This window comes from Stegostoma tigrinum, chromosome 10 (genome assembly GCF_030684315.1).
Source record: "Stegostoma tigrinum isolate sSteTig4 chromosome 10, sSteTig4.hap1, whole genome shotgun sequence".
In the NCBI taxonomy this organism is placed as follows: domain Eukaryota; kingdom Metazoa; phylum Chordata; class Chondrichthyes; order Orectolobiformes; family Stegostomatidae; genus Stegostoma; species Stegostoma tigrinum.
In genome coordinates, this window is record NC_081363.1 from 54,362,227 (window position 1) to 54,377,058 (window position 14,832).

Below are 14,832 nucleotides of genomic sequence, written 5' to 3' on the forward strand. Positions count from 1 at the left end.
TTTCTTTCAGGTTGTATAAGTCTCTGAGGTCCGTGTGCAGCAGCAGCTTTTGGAACCAGAAGCCAATGCTGCAATCGGCATACAAATGCTGTTTGCTGTATGAGAACGCTGGAGTGATGTGCATGTATAGCTTAGTGGGGATATTTCCATTCTCCCTGTTAGATACTGAGTTGTCTCCATTCTGTATCATCATTCCCCACCATATTACAGAACTCTTATTCCGTCCCCCACAATGATGTTCCACAGCATCTCACCCATTCAGAGTGACAGCTGATAAAACCCTTACAATATTCCCTGAACATAAGAACATAAGAGCTAGGAGCAGGAGTAGGCCATCCGACTGCTCGAGCCTGCCCCGCCATTCAATAAAATCATGGCAGATCTTTTTGAGACTCAGCTCCACTTACCTGCTCACTCGACATAACCCTTAATTCCTTTACTGTTCAAAAATTTATCTAGCCTTGCCTGAAACACATTCAGTGAGGTAGCTTCAACCACTTCACTGGGCAGGGAATTCCACAGATTCACAACTCTTTCAGTGAAAATGTTCCTCCTGACCTCAGTACTACATCTGCTTCCCTTTATTTTGCCCTCTTGTCCTAGTTTCACCTGCTAGTGGAAACAATCTCCCTGCCTCCACCTTATCTATTTCCTTCATAACCTTATATGTTTCTATCAGATCTCCCCTCATTCTTCTGAATTCCAATGAGTATAAGCCCAGTCTACTCAGTCTCTCCTTATTTTCTTTCAAAAGTCACTGGAGTCAGGGAAAATCCCAGAAGATTGGAAAATTGCTGTTGTAACCCCCTTGTTTAAGAAAGGATCAAGGCAAAAGATGGAAAATTATAGGCCGATTAGCCTAACCTCGGTAGTTGGTAAAATTCTTGAATCCATTGTCAATGATGAGATTTCGAAATTCCTGGAAGTGCAGGGTCAGACTAAAACAAGTCAGCATGGATTTACTAAGGGGAGGTCGTGCCTGACAAACCTGTTAGAATTCTGTGAAGAGGTAACAAGTATGTTAGACCAGGGAAACCCAGTAGATGTTAGCTATCTACATTTCCAAAAGGCCTTTGATACGGTGCCTCACGGGAGGCTACTGAGCAAGGTGAGAGCCCATGGTGTTCGAGGTGAGCTACTGGCTTGGGTTGAGGGTTGGCTGTCTGACAGAAGGCAGAGAGTTGGGATAAAAGGCTCTTTTTCGGAATGGCAACCGGTGACGAGTGGTGTCCCACAGGGTTCAGTTTTGGGGCTGCAGCTGTTCACCTTATATATTAATGATCTTGATGAAGGGACTGGGGGCATTCTGGCGAAGTTTGCTGATGATACGAAGATAGGTGGACAGGCAGGTAGTACTGAGGAGGTGGGGAGGCTGCAGAAAGATTTAGACAGTTTAGGAGAGTGGTCCAGGAAATGGCTGATGAAATTCAATGTGAGCAAATGTGAGGTTTTGCACTTTGGAAAAAAGAATACAGGCAAGGACTATTTTCTAAATGGTGAGAAAATTTGTAAAGCAGAAGTACAAAGGGATCTGGGAGTATTGGTCCAGGATTCTCTAAAAGTTAACTTGCAGGTAGAGTCCGTGATTAAGAAAGTGAACTTAATGTTGTGTTTTATCTCAAGAGGGTTGTAATATAAAAGCAGTGATGTGCTTCTGAGACTTTATAAAGCTCGAGTTAGGCCCCATTTAGAATATTGTGTCCAATTTTGTGCCCCACACCTCAAGAAGGACATACTAGCCCCGGAGCATGCCCAGCAGAGATTCACACGAATGATCCCTGGAATGGTAGGTTTAATGTGTGATGAACGGCTAAGGATCCTGGGATTGTACTCATTAGAGTTTAGAAGGTTGTGGGGAGATCTAATAGAAACTTACAAGATAATGTATGGTTTAGAAGGGGTGGACGCTAGGAAGTTGTTTCCGTTAGGCGGGGAGACTAGGACCTGTGGGCACAGCCTTAAAATTAGAGGGGATAATTTAAAACTCAAATGAGACGACATTTCTTCAGCCAGAGAGTGGTGGGCTTGTGGAATTCATTGCCGCAGAGTGCAGTGGAGGCCGGGACGTTGGATACCTTCAAGGCAGAGATCGACAAATTCTTGATCTCAAAAGGAATCAAGGGCTACAGGAAGAGTGCAGGGAAGTGGTGTTGAAATGCCCATCAGCCATGATTTAAATGGCGGAGTGGACTTGATGGGTTGAATGGCCTTACTTCCACTCCTGTGTCTTATGGTCTTACAATCCAGCCCTCTCAACTCTGGAGCCAACCTTGTGAATCTCCTCTACACCCCATCCAGTGCTCGTATATCTCTTCTCAGGGAAGGAGACCAAAACCACACAGTACTCCAGATGTGGCCTCACCAGGATCTTATACAGCTGCAGCATAGCCTCCCTGTTTTTAAACTCCATCCCTTGAGCAACGTGTGAATAAACTGAACATGTCCCACACCATTGAGGAACTTAGCCAGACAGGTCCAAACAATAAGTGGTCAGCTCCTCGGCTAATATTTATCAGCTCCGTAAATGTATTCTGCTGACACCTCAGTTCATTGCATTAGACTCACAGGGTGACTGTGACTCACTTTGAAACATGCTGTGAGGAGTTGGCACCAGCTTTCCAACAAAGCAAACCAGAAGAGCAAGCTGGAGTGTCCAGATTCCTACCTTGATTTTCATTTGGGAATTCTCAGCATTAAGTTTCTGTCTGGTGCATGGTAGAATAGGAATTTACATATTAAAGAGACAAGGTTTGATATTAATGAGAATGATCGTGAGAAATAAACCCTATTGATAAACACCTCAGCACTCCCTACCAAGAACCTGATCTCGCCACCTATAACGGCATTGGGCCCCACATGTCAGGAAGGACATATTAGCCCTGGAGCACGTCCAGCGGAGATTCACACGGATGATCCCTGGAATGGTAGGTTTAACATATGATGAATGGCTAAGGATCCTGGGATTGTACTCATTAGAGTTTAGAAGGTTGTGGGGAGATCTAATAGAAACTTACAAGATAATGTATGGTTTAGAAGGGGTGGACGCTAGGAAGTTGTTTCCGTTAGGCGGGGAGACTAGGACCTGTGGGCACAGCCTTAAAATTAGAGGGGATAATTTAAAACTCAAATGAGACGACATTTCTTCAGCCAGAGAGTGGTGGGCTTGTGGAATTCATTGCCGCAGAGTGCAGTGGAGGCCGGGACGTTGGATACCTTCAAGGCAGAGATCGACAAATTCTTGATCTCAAAAGGAATCAAGGGCTACAGGAAGAGTGCAGGGAAGTGGTGTTGAAATGCCCATCAGCCATGATTTAAATGGCGGAGTGGACTTGATGGGCTGAATGGCCTTCCTTCCACTCCTATGTCATATGGCCTTATGGTCTTATTGGTGAGGCCTCTTCTGGAGTACTGTGTCTAGTTTTGGTCATACTGTTATAGGAAGGAACATAGAGAATGTTCAGATGAGATTTACCAGGATGTTGCCAAGTATGGAAGGTTTGAGTTGTAAAGGAATGCTGGATAGGTTAGGACTTTTGTCACTGGAGCATAGGAGGTTGAGAAATGACCTTCTAGAGATTTCTAAAATCATGAGGAGTATAGATAGAGTTAATGGGAGGTGTTTTCTTCCCTTAGGATGGGGGATTTCAAGACTAGGGGACATATTTTTAAGATGAGAGGGGAGAGATTTAAAACAGATATAACAGGCAAATGTTTTACGCAGAAGTTGGTTCACATATGGAATAAACTTCCTGAGGAAGTGATATGTGCAGATACAGTTACAATGTTTAAAAGACACTTCAATAAATACATGAATAGGAAAGGTTTGGAGGAATTTGGACTGGGAGAAGGCTGGATGAAATTATTTTGGGACTATGTTCACCATGGTCTGGTTGGACCAAAGGGTCTATTTCTGTGCTGTATGACTCTATGACTCTATCACTCTGCTGGGAAATGTGACTACTATAATCGAGGAAGGTCTGTCTCACAACTTAGTTTCCCAAATTTCTCGCCACTGCCCACACTGGTCAGAACCATATTAGTTTTCACCCAATGTATTTATTTCATTTATTCCATGAAGTGGACATGTTGATTTTATTCTATACAGATATTTATTCTATACACAGCTATTTCCTGTTATACACCACAAAGTTACAGAAATCTTTGGAAACAAACCAACTAATTATTGTCTTGAGGCCAGAAAGTAATACCTGCAGATTAAAAAAAAAATTCTGCCTACCGTACAGCTGAAATGTTCCAGTCAACTGGAAATTATATGGCACTGCCCACCGGAGAATCAGGATCTGTATCAAGAGAATTAACAGGAGACTAATTGAGCATGTGGCTGCTCATTTTATGCCTGTAAAATGGGCATTATTCCTCAAAATTATCTAACACAGTGTGTCATAACAGATCTGTTCTGGATGTATGCCAGATGTCATGTTGGCTGAGGTAACTTCCAGTCCAGGCCATCTGCCTGAAATAGGCGTTGGACTCCATAAATATGCAAACCAGGCTCTTCTACCCATTGTAGGACCTCAACTATATAATCAAGGCAAACATGGGTGGAGTTCACGCTGCTCCCTGAAAAACAGTGGGATTATCTTTGACCACATAGCTATTTTGCATGAGGATTAGACTGGATTTTTGTCTGAATGGCATTAATTTATTACTCGTCAGAATCACGTAACAGTAATTAGAAACTTATATTTTACTTACCTCCAGTTTTACAAATGCTGTGATTTCAGTCGGATTTGCCTTCCGACTCGAATCCTTCTCTTTCGAAAAGGAGTGAGACAGGGAGCAGTGCACAGGGAATGTTTACAATTCCACTTCGTATCTGTTTGTTTCAGTCTACAGCTTGGAGAACAGCTGCAGTTGCATCCTACTGAGACAGCGCAGTGTAAATGGGGTCACTCAACTAGTTGACATGTTAAATTCTACCATCTGATTTTGAACAGATTTCACTCTTCCATGCAGGGCTATCAGTGCCACCACCTGTGAACAGTAGGAATGGTAACAATTACTGATAAGATCCGTCTTGCACCACGCAGGTGCTGCTTTCAGTATTCCCGCGGGGACAGATGTAGATGGAGGTAATGATGATACCTTCAGGGCCAGTTAAAATATTGCCTGCCTCAAGGGGCCACCCACTATTTTTTTTTCAAAGTGTTAATTTATTCTGTTATTTTGCTGATGTACTGAGCACTTTCCATTCATTAATATTCTGCATGCTTTATATAATTTATCTTTTACACCATTAAATTACCTCCCTTTGTTCTTGCTAACATATTAGGAGCAAGATTAACACCTTTAATTAATACTTAGAACACAAGGGACATCACTTTTTGTACAAATTAACATTTTATTTGAATAATACATAACCACATACAGGTGTGCAAAGCACACTTCATTCCCAGATATTCCAATAATGGGTTAGCTAATTATTTTTATAGTTTATGATTGTTATGTTCATAATTCAACCATTACAAATGACTTATTTTGCAGTCATTTACTTTGTAATAACTAGTACTTACTATTTATAATTTCTGATTTACTAGTATCTTTCCAACCGAATCTTTTGTGATTTGGCATAATGGACTCAATTTAGTATTCTTCATTATCTGCTTAAATGGACTTTCTCACAGGAAAATACACCAATCTTCATTTAATATTGCAGGAGCTAGAAAGCTTCCTTCACACCTGAAGCAACTCAAGGTCAAGGCAGTTGCATTAAATTCAAAGGAATTGAACAAAGTCCCTAATTTGTGAAGGAAATATATTACTTTTGCAGTAAAAACCCCTTTTGTAAGGACTTCAGGACCCTTGAACAACCTCACACTGATGTCACAAAGCTTATTCCCACGAGGCATAAATAGCACAGTGTAGGTGGAGATCAATATATTGGCCATTACATCCAAGGAAAAAAGAAGGAAAGAAGGAAGGTGGAAAATAGATGAAATCCATAGTAGCTTCAAGTTATTTAATCTAAAATGGTTTCTTAACAATGTAACATTGAATCTTGTATATCTTAGCTCACCAGGTATAGTTGTAGCTCGTATTAATCTGAAGTAACAAAGTTCTAAAGAAATCTTGACTTTGTCTCTTTTCATACCAGACTGTCATGAACTCAAATTATTTGATATGGGCTGAAAAGAACAACTACCTTACGAAATATGATTCCGAGGCTATAAATTATGCAAATACTTTATTTCAAATATACAGTGCGCACAAATATCAATTGAAGTCGATAGGAGGAAAGCCCTGGAGAGATCTAAAACCAGCTGCCAAATCAAATGGAATCTTATCAGGACCTGAGCAAAGTGGGCCATGAGTGGCAGAAATGGGCAATCAGCTGTGTAAGGCCCATCTCAATGGGTTTAGAACAAATCATGCCATCTTCTCTGATTTTTTCAAATGGCATGGCAAGAATGTCTCTGGATAGTGGCAACATGTCAATTGATGGGGATAACAGCTTGACAAATGCTTTGTTACTAGCAAAATTCGTTGCATTAATATTCAACCTCCCAGCTTCCCAAACTCACTGAATAAGCTTGATGTCGGGAAATCCAAATGTGTACCAGGTGAAGTCAGCTCATCGCTTGCTCCAAAAAATTCCGTGTTGGAAAACAGGCACTGGCATGTCTGGGCATAATGTCATGGTTCAATAATGTGTTCGATGGAAAGTAACAAAATACTCAATGAGTCAAGTGATACTAAGTAACAAGTTAAATGTTCTTGAGTAGATTTGTAGCTCGTGTTGCGGATGCTGTGGTTGTTTCACTCACTGAGCTGGCTCGTTAGTTTGCAGACGTTTCATTACCCTACTGGATAACGTCATCAGTGTAGGCTCTGAAGAAGCGTTGTTGTATTTTCCCGATTTTTATTTAAAATCTGGGGTCCGTTGGAATTGTTACCTCATTTGCGGTTTTTCATTGCAGTGGTGTGTATATAGCATCTAATTCTAAGTATTTACAGATGGCCTTCTTGGAGGAGAACCAGGCATCTAGAAATTCCTGTGCTTGTCTCTGTTTGGCTTGTCCTGGGATCTTAGCATTATCCCAATCCAACTGGTACTTCTCCTCGTCTGTGTGAATGGAGATGAGGGAGTATTGGCCGTGTCTTTTTGCCTTCCGCAGATCCAACCAAACTATAGATCCATTACAGTGCCCAAAGACTTTGACTTTCTTCCTATGGTGCTGGGCATTCTTCCAGATGCCAGAGACTGTTTAAACCTGAGTAGCAGCCCCAGACCAGTTTGGCACAGACTGGTATTTTGGCATCCACTACCAGTCCTAGGTGAGGAGAAAGCCTCGCCTGTGCCTCACTCCATCCAGCATGACCTCCAGGGCCCTGACAAAAAAAAAACAGGTTGTTAATTTCCCCCTGTCTACATATGTCCTGGGGAAATATCAACAATCATGCAGATCTGTTCTAGACTGACCATGCTGTACTGGGTGCATAGCATGGCTTTAAAGATGGTGCAGACACAAGGAACACTGGCGAATTCTCGAATTTCTGCTGAGTAGCAAGTTTCTCTCGGGATGGTGGGTGGTAGGATGAAAAGGAAATCAGGCATGATGAATGTCTCAGGAACACGAACAGCAATGAATGAAGAAAGTTCAGGTCAGATGCGAGAGAAAATGCACAAGACCTCATAGAAAAAGGCATCATAGATAGCGTCCTATCCAGAAACTGCAGTTTGGTACTACAACTATGCTGCCCAAGATCCCAAGAAATTACCAGGAGTTGTGATAGCAGCCCAGTCCATCACGAAAACCAGCCTTCCCTCCATTGACTCCATCTACACTTCCCACTGTCTCAGGTCAGCACCTCTGTTATATCCTCTTCCACCCTCTTCCAACTGACAGAAGATACAGAAGTTTGAAATCATGTACCAACAGATTTAAGAACAGCTTCTTCCCCGCTGTTATCAGACTTATGAACAGACCTCTCACATATGAGAGTTGATCTTACTCTGCACCTGCAACACTATATTCTACATTCTGTTCTATTACCCTGATATATTTATTTGAGTTTTGATTTGCATGGATAACATGCAAAGCAATACTTATCACTATATCTCAGTCTGTCTGATGATAATAAATCAAATCAAACTATATGAAAATGGAATTCCAGTGTGCCCAGCCCGTTATTTGCCAGTTTTATTAGTTTTGTACTTTTCTCTCCCCTCTGTGGCTGATGAAGAAGGAAGCCCCTCTTCCGCAGTGATGACATCAGCACAACCTCCCATCAGGCCTGGGTGTCCTAGACCGAGAATGCAACATAGCTCAGATCCCATGGCTTGCAGTCATTGACTTACATCCAGTGCAGGAAAGGTATGAATGGTTACTACGTTCTGCATATTTATGTATAAGGGGCCCATGTAACTATTGCAATCAATCCTTCTTACAGGGCAGGAATAGGAGGGACTGAGCCTACACCAGTGAAAGAGAACAAGATATTCACATGCTGATCCTTTTCAAAGAGCAGGCTGCAGAACTGGCAGGGGAGGATGATGCCTTGTGCAGGGAGAGGCAGGGATTTCACAGGAAGGTAGGGAGGTAGCCTGCAGTCTGTTCCAACTCAGACAATGCCAGATATTTATTTACATAAGGTAACATGCTTTTTCAGCTTTTCTTTCACTACATATTCCAGCAAATGGTAGAATAGGTTAAAGTACAACATACTAGAACAACCATATTGCAGCAACCGCACCACCGCTGAGGATATTATTTCTGAAACTTCATAAGATACAGAGGATGTGTAGATTTACTGGCATCCTCTATCAGCATAGAGGCGTTCACCTCAGAGATCATGAGCTGGAGTCTGAGCTTCAAACACTGCGACCCATCACGCAGGGGGAGAGTTACCTGAACACCGTGTTTTAGGAGGCAGTCATGCCCCTTAGATTAACAATCTTAAATCTGGTCAGTGTTCAGGGCCATGAAGGTGTGGCTATGAGCAGGGCAGACTGAGGGATCCATGATGTAGTGTTGAAGGAGCCTCAGCCCTTGAGGTTGTCTAACTGGTTCAAGAGTCTTGCTCCCTGCTTGGACCAGAGCAGGCACTGTAGAGAAGATGAGCAATCTGACCGTAGCCCAGTGGTGCAAGGAGTCACACAAAATGGGAGAGTAAAGAGAAATGTAGTTGTAATCAGGGACAGAACAGTCAAGGGAATAGGCCATTGGTCTCTGTGGCTAGGAACAAGTGTTCCAAGGCCTGTATTGCCTGCCTGGTGCCCAGGTTCAGGATATCTCATCTAGGCTGCAGAGGAAAGGGAGGGGAACGATCCAGTTGCTGTGGCCCACGTAGGTATCAAAGATACATGTTAGAAAAAGGAAGGAGATTCTGCTGAGGGAATATGGGCAGCTAGAGGCTAAATTGAAAAGCACAACCAAAAAGATAATAATTTCTGAATTGCTAACTGAGCCACAAACTAATTGGCACAGGATCAACAAGATTAAAGAGGTAAAGGCCTGGCTCAGTGATTGGTGTGGGAGACAAGGGTTCAAATCAATGGGGCATTGACACCAGTAGTGGGGAAGGACGGAGGTGTTCTGATGGGACGGGCTCCACCTGAATGATGCTGGGACCAGAGTCCTGGTAAATCGCATAGCTGGGACGGTGGATATGGTTTTAAAATCAAATATGGGATGGGGGGCATTGAGTTGCATGAAAATTTATGGAAAAAGTTAAAAGTTGGGGAGGGGTCAGCAGATGCTGTTATATTTTCCAGAACAAGTAAGAGGGCAAAGAGAAGGGCTCAGAAATCTAACTGCAGGCACAGCAGATAAGGGGACAGCTACATGATGAGGGGCAGTCAACATAGGACTGAAGGTGTTGGTCTTAAATAGATGCAATGCATGAAACAAAGGAAATGAGCTTGCAGCACATGTTGAAATGTTGTGGCTATCACAAAGGCAAGACTGTGAGGAGTTTAGGGTTTGGAATTAAATATCCAAAAATACATATTCTATCAAAAGGACAGGCAGATGAGCAGAGGAAGTGGGGTTGCCTTGTTAGTAAGAAAAGAAATTAAATGAAAAACAAGAAGTAATATAGAATTGGAAACTGCACAATCTGTGCGGATAGAGTTGAGGAAATGCAAAGGGTGTGGTGTACAGGCCTCCTAATAGTAATCAGGATGTGGGGCAGAAAATAAACCAGGAGATAGAAAATGCATGTAAACAAAAGGAATGATTAGTAATCATAAACTCAGAAGACTTTAACATGAAGGTGGCCTGGGAAAATTAGGTTGATAGCAGACTCTAAGAAAAGAAATTTATGGAATATCTATCAGATGGCTCCTTGGACCAGCTTGTTGTACAACCGACCGGGGAACAACCAATTTTGGATTTAATGTAATAAGGCAGCTTAAGGTGGGAGAACCCCTAGGGGGCAGTATGATAGAATTAATATGGTAGAAATTGCTGTGCAGTTTCAGACGGAGATGCTGGAACACATGTAACAGTAATATAATTGAGTAAAGGGAACTACAAAAACAGGAGGAAGGGGTTGACCAGAGTTGATTGGAAGGGAAGCCTAGCAGGGAAGACAATGGAGCAACAATGACAGAGTTTCTGGGCATTATTCAGGAGGCACAGCAGAAATTCATCTCAAGGAAGAAGAAACATACTAAGGGGACATTGAAGCAATGGTGGCTGATGAGGGAAGTCAAGGTAGCACAAGAGCAAAAGAAAAAGCAGAAAATGTGATGAAGATTATTGGGAAGCCAGAGGATTGGGAAGTTTTAAAAACCAGCAGAAGGCAGCTGAAAAACCAATAAAGGGAAGATGAAATATGAGAATAACCTAACTAGGAATATAAAAGAAGATTGCAAGAGTATTTTTAATATATGTATAAAAGTTGAGAGAGAAGCAAGAGTGGATTTTTGACTGCTGAAAAACAAGGCTGGAGTAGTAATCATAGAATCTCTAGAGTGTAGAAGCAGGCCATTTCACTCATCAAGTCAACCCCAACCCTTTGAAAAGCACCCCACCCAGACTTATCCTCCTACCCTATCCATGTAAGCCTGCATTTCCCATGGAAAATTCAACTAGCCTGCACATCCTTCAATACCATGGGAAATTTAGCAAGGCCAAGCGATTTAATCTGCATATCTTTGGACTGTGGGAGAAAACCAGAGCACCCAGAGGAACCCCACACAAGAGAGTCAAGGGATTGAGGTAAGTGTACTGACCAATACTAAGGAGAATATGCGGGTAAACCGAGAATTCTGAAGGTGGATAAATCACCCGGACCAGATGAACTGTACCCAAGTGTTCTGAAAGAGATGGTTGAGGAGATTGTGGAGGTGGTGATCAGGATTCACTGGAATCAGGAAGGATCCCAAAGGAATGGAAAATAGCTAATGTAACAGCCTGTTTAAGAAGGAAGCGAAACACAAGACAGGAAACTATAGACTGGCTAACCTGCCTTCAGTCGTTGGTAGGATTTTAGAGTCCATTATTAAGGATGAGATTGCAGAATACTTGAAAGTGCAAGGTAAATTAGGGCTGAATCAGCACAGATTCATCAAGGTGAAGTCTTGTCCGACAAATCTGTTAGAATTCTTTGAGGAGGTAATGAAAAAGTAGACAAGAGAGTGCCAGTGACTTGATCTATTTGGGTTTCCAGAAGGCCTTTGACAAGCTGCCACACAGGATGCTGCAAAATAGGACTAGAACCCATGGTGTTAGGGGCAAGATACTGGTATGGATACAGGATTGGCTGATTGGCTGCCGGCAGAGAGTGAAGATAATGGGAAGAGGAGGTTCTGAGGAAGGGTCACCAGAATTAAAATGTTAACTCTGTTTTTTGCTTCAAAGATGCTGCTAGACCTGCTGGGCTTTTCCAACAACTTTGCTTTTGTTGTGAAGATAAAGGGATCTTTCTCAAACAGCAGCTGGCAATGAGTGGAGTTCCACAAGGTACAATGTTGGGACTACAACTATTTATGTTAAACTTTAATGATTGAGTTGAAGGAATTAAGGTTAATGTTGCTAAGTTTGCAGGTGACATGAAGAGAGGTGGAGGTAGTGTTGAAGAATCAGGGATGCTGCAGAAAGACTTGGACTGGCTAGGAAAATGGGCGTAGAAGCAGCTGATGGAATACACTGTGGGAAAGTGTAAGATTAATTACTTACTTTGAAAGAATAGAGATGTACACTATTTTCTAAATGGTGAAATCTAAAGAACAATGGAACTTGAGTCCGAGTTCATGGTTCTCTGAAGGCTAACATGTAGGTTCAGTTGGCAGTTAGGTAAACAAAAGTAATGTTAGCAGCGATTTCAAGAGGGCTATAATTCAAGAGCAGAGATATACTGCTAAGATGTATAAGGCTCTGGCCAGACTGCATTTGGAATATTGTGAGCAGTTTTGGGCTTTGTAAGTAAGAAGCATTGTGCTGGTGTTGGAGTTGGTCTCGAGGAGATTTACAACAATGATCCTGGGGATGAAAAACTTGTCATATGAGGAGAGATCAAGGAGTCTTGTTTTGTACTTGATGGGGTTTAGAAGGATAAGTTATTATCTGATTGAATCTTACGAATTCTGTGAGGGCTGGATAGAGTGGATTTGGAGAAGATGTTTTTACTCGTAAGAGAGACTAGGACCCAAGGGCGTGGCGTCAGATTGAAGGGATAACCCTTGAGAACTGAGATGAGGTAGAATTTCTTCAGACAGAGGGTAGTTTAACTCATTACAACAGAGGGCTGTGGAAGACAAGTCACTGAGTGTATATAAGACAGAGATAGATAGGTTCTTGATTAGTAAGGGGATCAAGGATTACTGGAGAAGGCAGGAGAATGGGGTTGAGAAATATATCAGCAATGATCAAATGGCAGAGCAGACTCAATTGACTGAATGATTTTATTCAGCTCCTATACCTTTTGGTCTTCTGGTCTTATGAGTCCATTAACTAAAGTAGGTTCAGGGTCCCAATCTCGTGATCACTTCATGCCATGAATCCACAGCAAGTGGAGGAAGCAACATCCAAGATCTCTGACACTCAAAGGTCTTCTGCAGATCAGGCCCTTTTAGAAACCCATGTAGATAATGCGTCTCTGTACTCAGCCATAAGTGAGATGTTGTACATACAGAGAGAGGTAGAGATGCCAGATGCCTTTGTTAGACCGGTTTTAATGAGGAAAGAACCCATCCAAGTTGTATTGACTTTTATGCTTTCAGCATGTGAGTGCTCTCTAATTTCCACAGAAGGATCTGGCTTCAAGACCCTATCCAATGGAACATGCAGTGCCTGTCGGATATGTGCTTGAATCTGCAATCCATTGCCATAGTCATGGATGTATAGCATCAGCCACAAGGTAAGAGGTCACCTCAACCTCACTGCAAGAACACCTTCTCCTCAATAAGACAAAATGGTATCAACAAGTACCATATTGAGGAGAAACACCAGCTAGATACCCTGGGAAATCCTCCACCAAGTAAACTGCAGACTTTCCCTCTTGTCCACTTCCTCTAACAGGTCAGGTCAAGGATGATCCATCTATATCCGTGCAGGAACTCTTAGCAGGCCAAGGATCACCACTGAAATCATCACAGTCAATAGACATAGAGGTCAGCAGAATTTCTAAATTTCAGATATGGATATTGAGGAGATGGTGTTATTTAGACTTGAAGTTTTGAGGATATATGAATGTCTATTACATGCATCAAGTCTGTTCTTCTCGCAGTATATATATACATACTCATTTTGCAATGACATGCATGTGATATGTAAATACATACATCATATTAGAATTTTGAATTCAAAACTTTGGTGCATGGAGGTTTGTCTATTTTCTTGTGATGAACTTCAATAATTAACTTGGTCGTTCTTTTCAGAATCATGATTTTAAAGCATTAAGAGAGAGAGATGATGTAAGCAGAGGTAATGGTGTTATCACTGCACTCTTAAACCAGAGACCCACATAATGTCCAGGTTTGCATCCTGCCAGGACAGATGGTGGGATTTGAATTAAATAGAAATCTGGAATTAAGAGTCTAATGATGATCATGAAACCATTGCCAACAATTGGGAAAAAGCGACATGTTGCACATGCAGAGACTCAGCTGGGTCACTAATGTCCTTTAGGTAGGGAAACTGCCATCCTTACTTCATGTAGCACATGTGAGATTCCAGACCTATCTTAACTGCCCAGTAGGTAATTATGGGTGGTCAATAAATGCAGGCCTAGCCAGTAATGCTTGCATCCTGTGAATGAATAAAGTTTTAAAAAAAGAGCGCAGATGGTTGTGAGCCTCCAGGCAAGTTAATGAAAGTTTGTTTATATTTCGGCATCTTACGAAAAGAAAGAGAAGAGAATGAAATATATGAGCTCGTTTTTGGAATTTATCTTAGAGAACCCAGAATGGGAAGGCTCATGATTCAGCTTGAAGGAGACCAGGTTGAAGTCAGAGGTAAGAACAGTTTTTCCTAATGGGGGGATAAAGTGTTTGTTCAGAGCTTCTAAGGGAATAAGTTACCTGGGTTTAAGAGACTAGTTTGTGAAAACCTCCAACCAGGAGCATCTGGTTGTAACAATGTAGATTATTAAAAGAATGAGGAAGCCCTAATCATTAGTTGTGTGAGCAGACAAGGTAAAAGATCTCACAGCTCACAAGATTGGAACTGAAAAGAAACCGTTAACTTATAGATTTAATAAGGAAAGAAAATTTCTCTATTTCAATTAACTGTAAGGTGATGGTAATTAAAATCTTTTAAGCTGCATTACATTAAATACTTTGGCTTGTTTTAATTTTGTTTATTTATCTGTTGTAATCAACTTCTGCTTTATTATTAAAATCAAATCCTTCAACTTGCGTGTTAA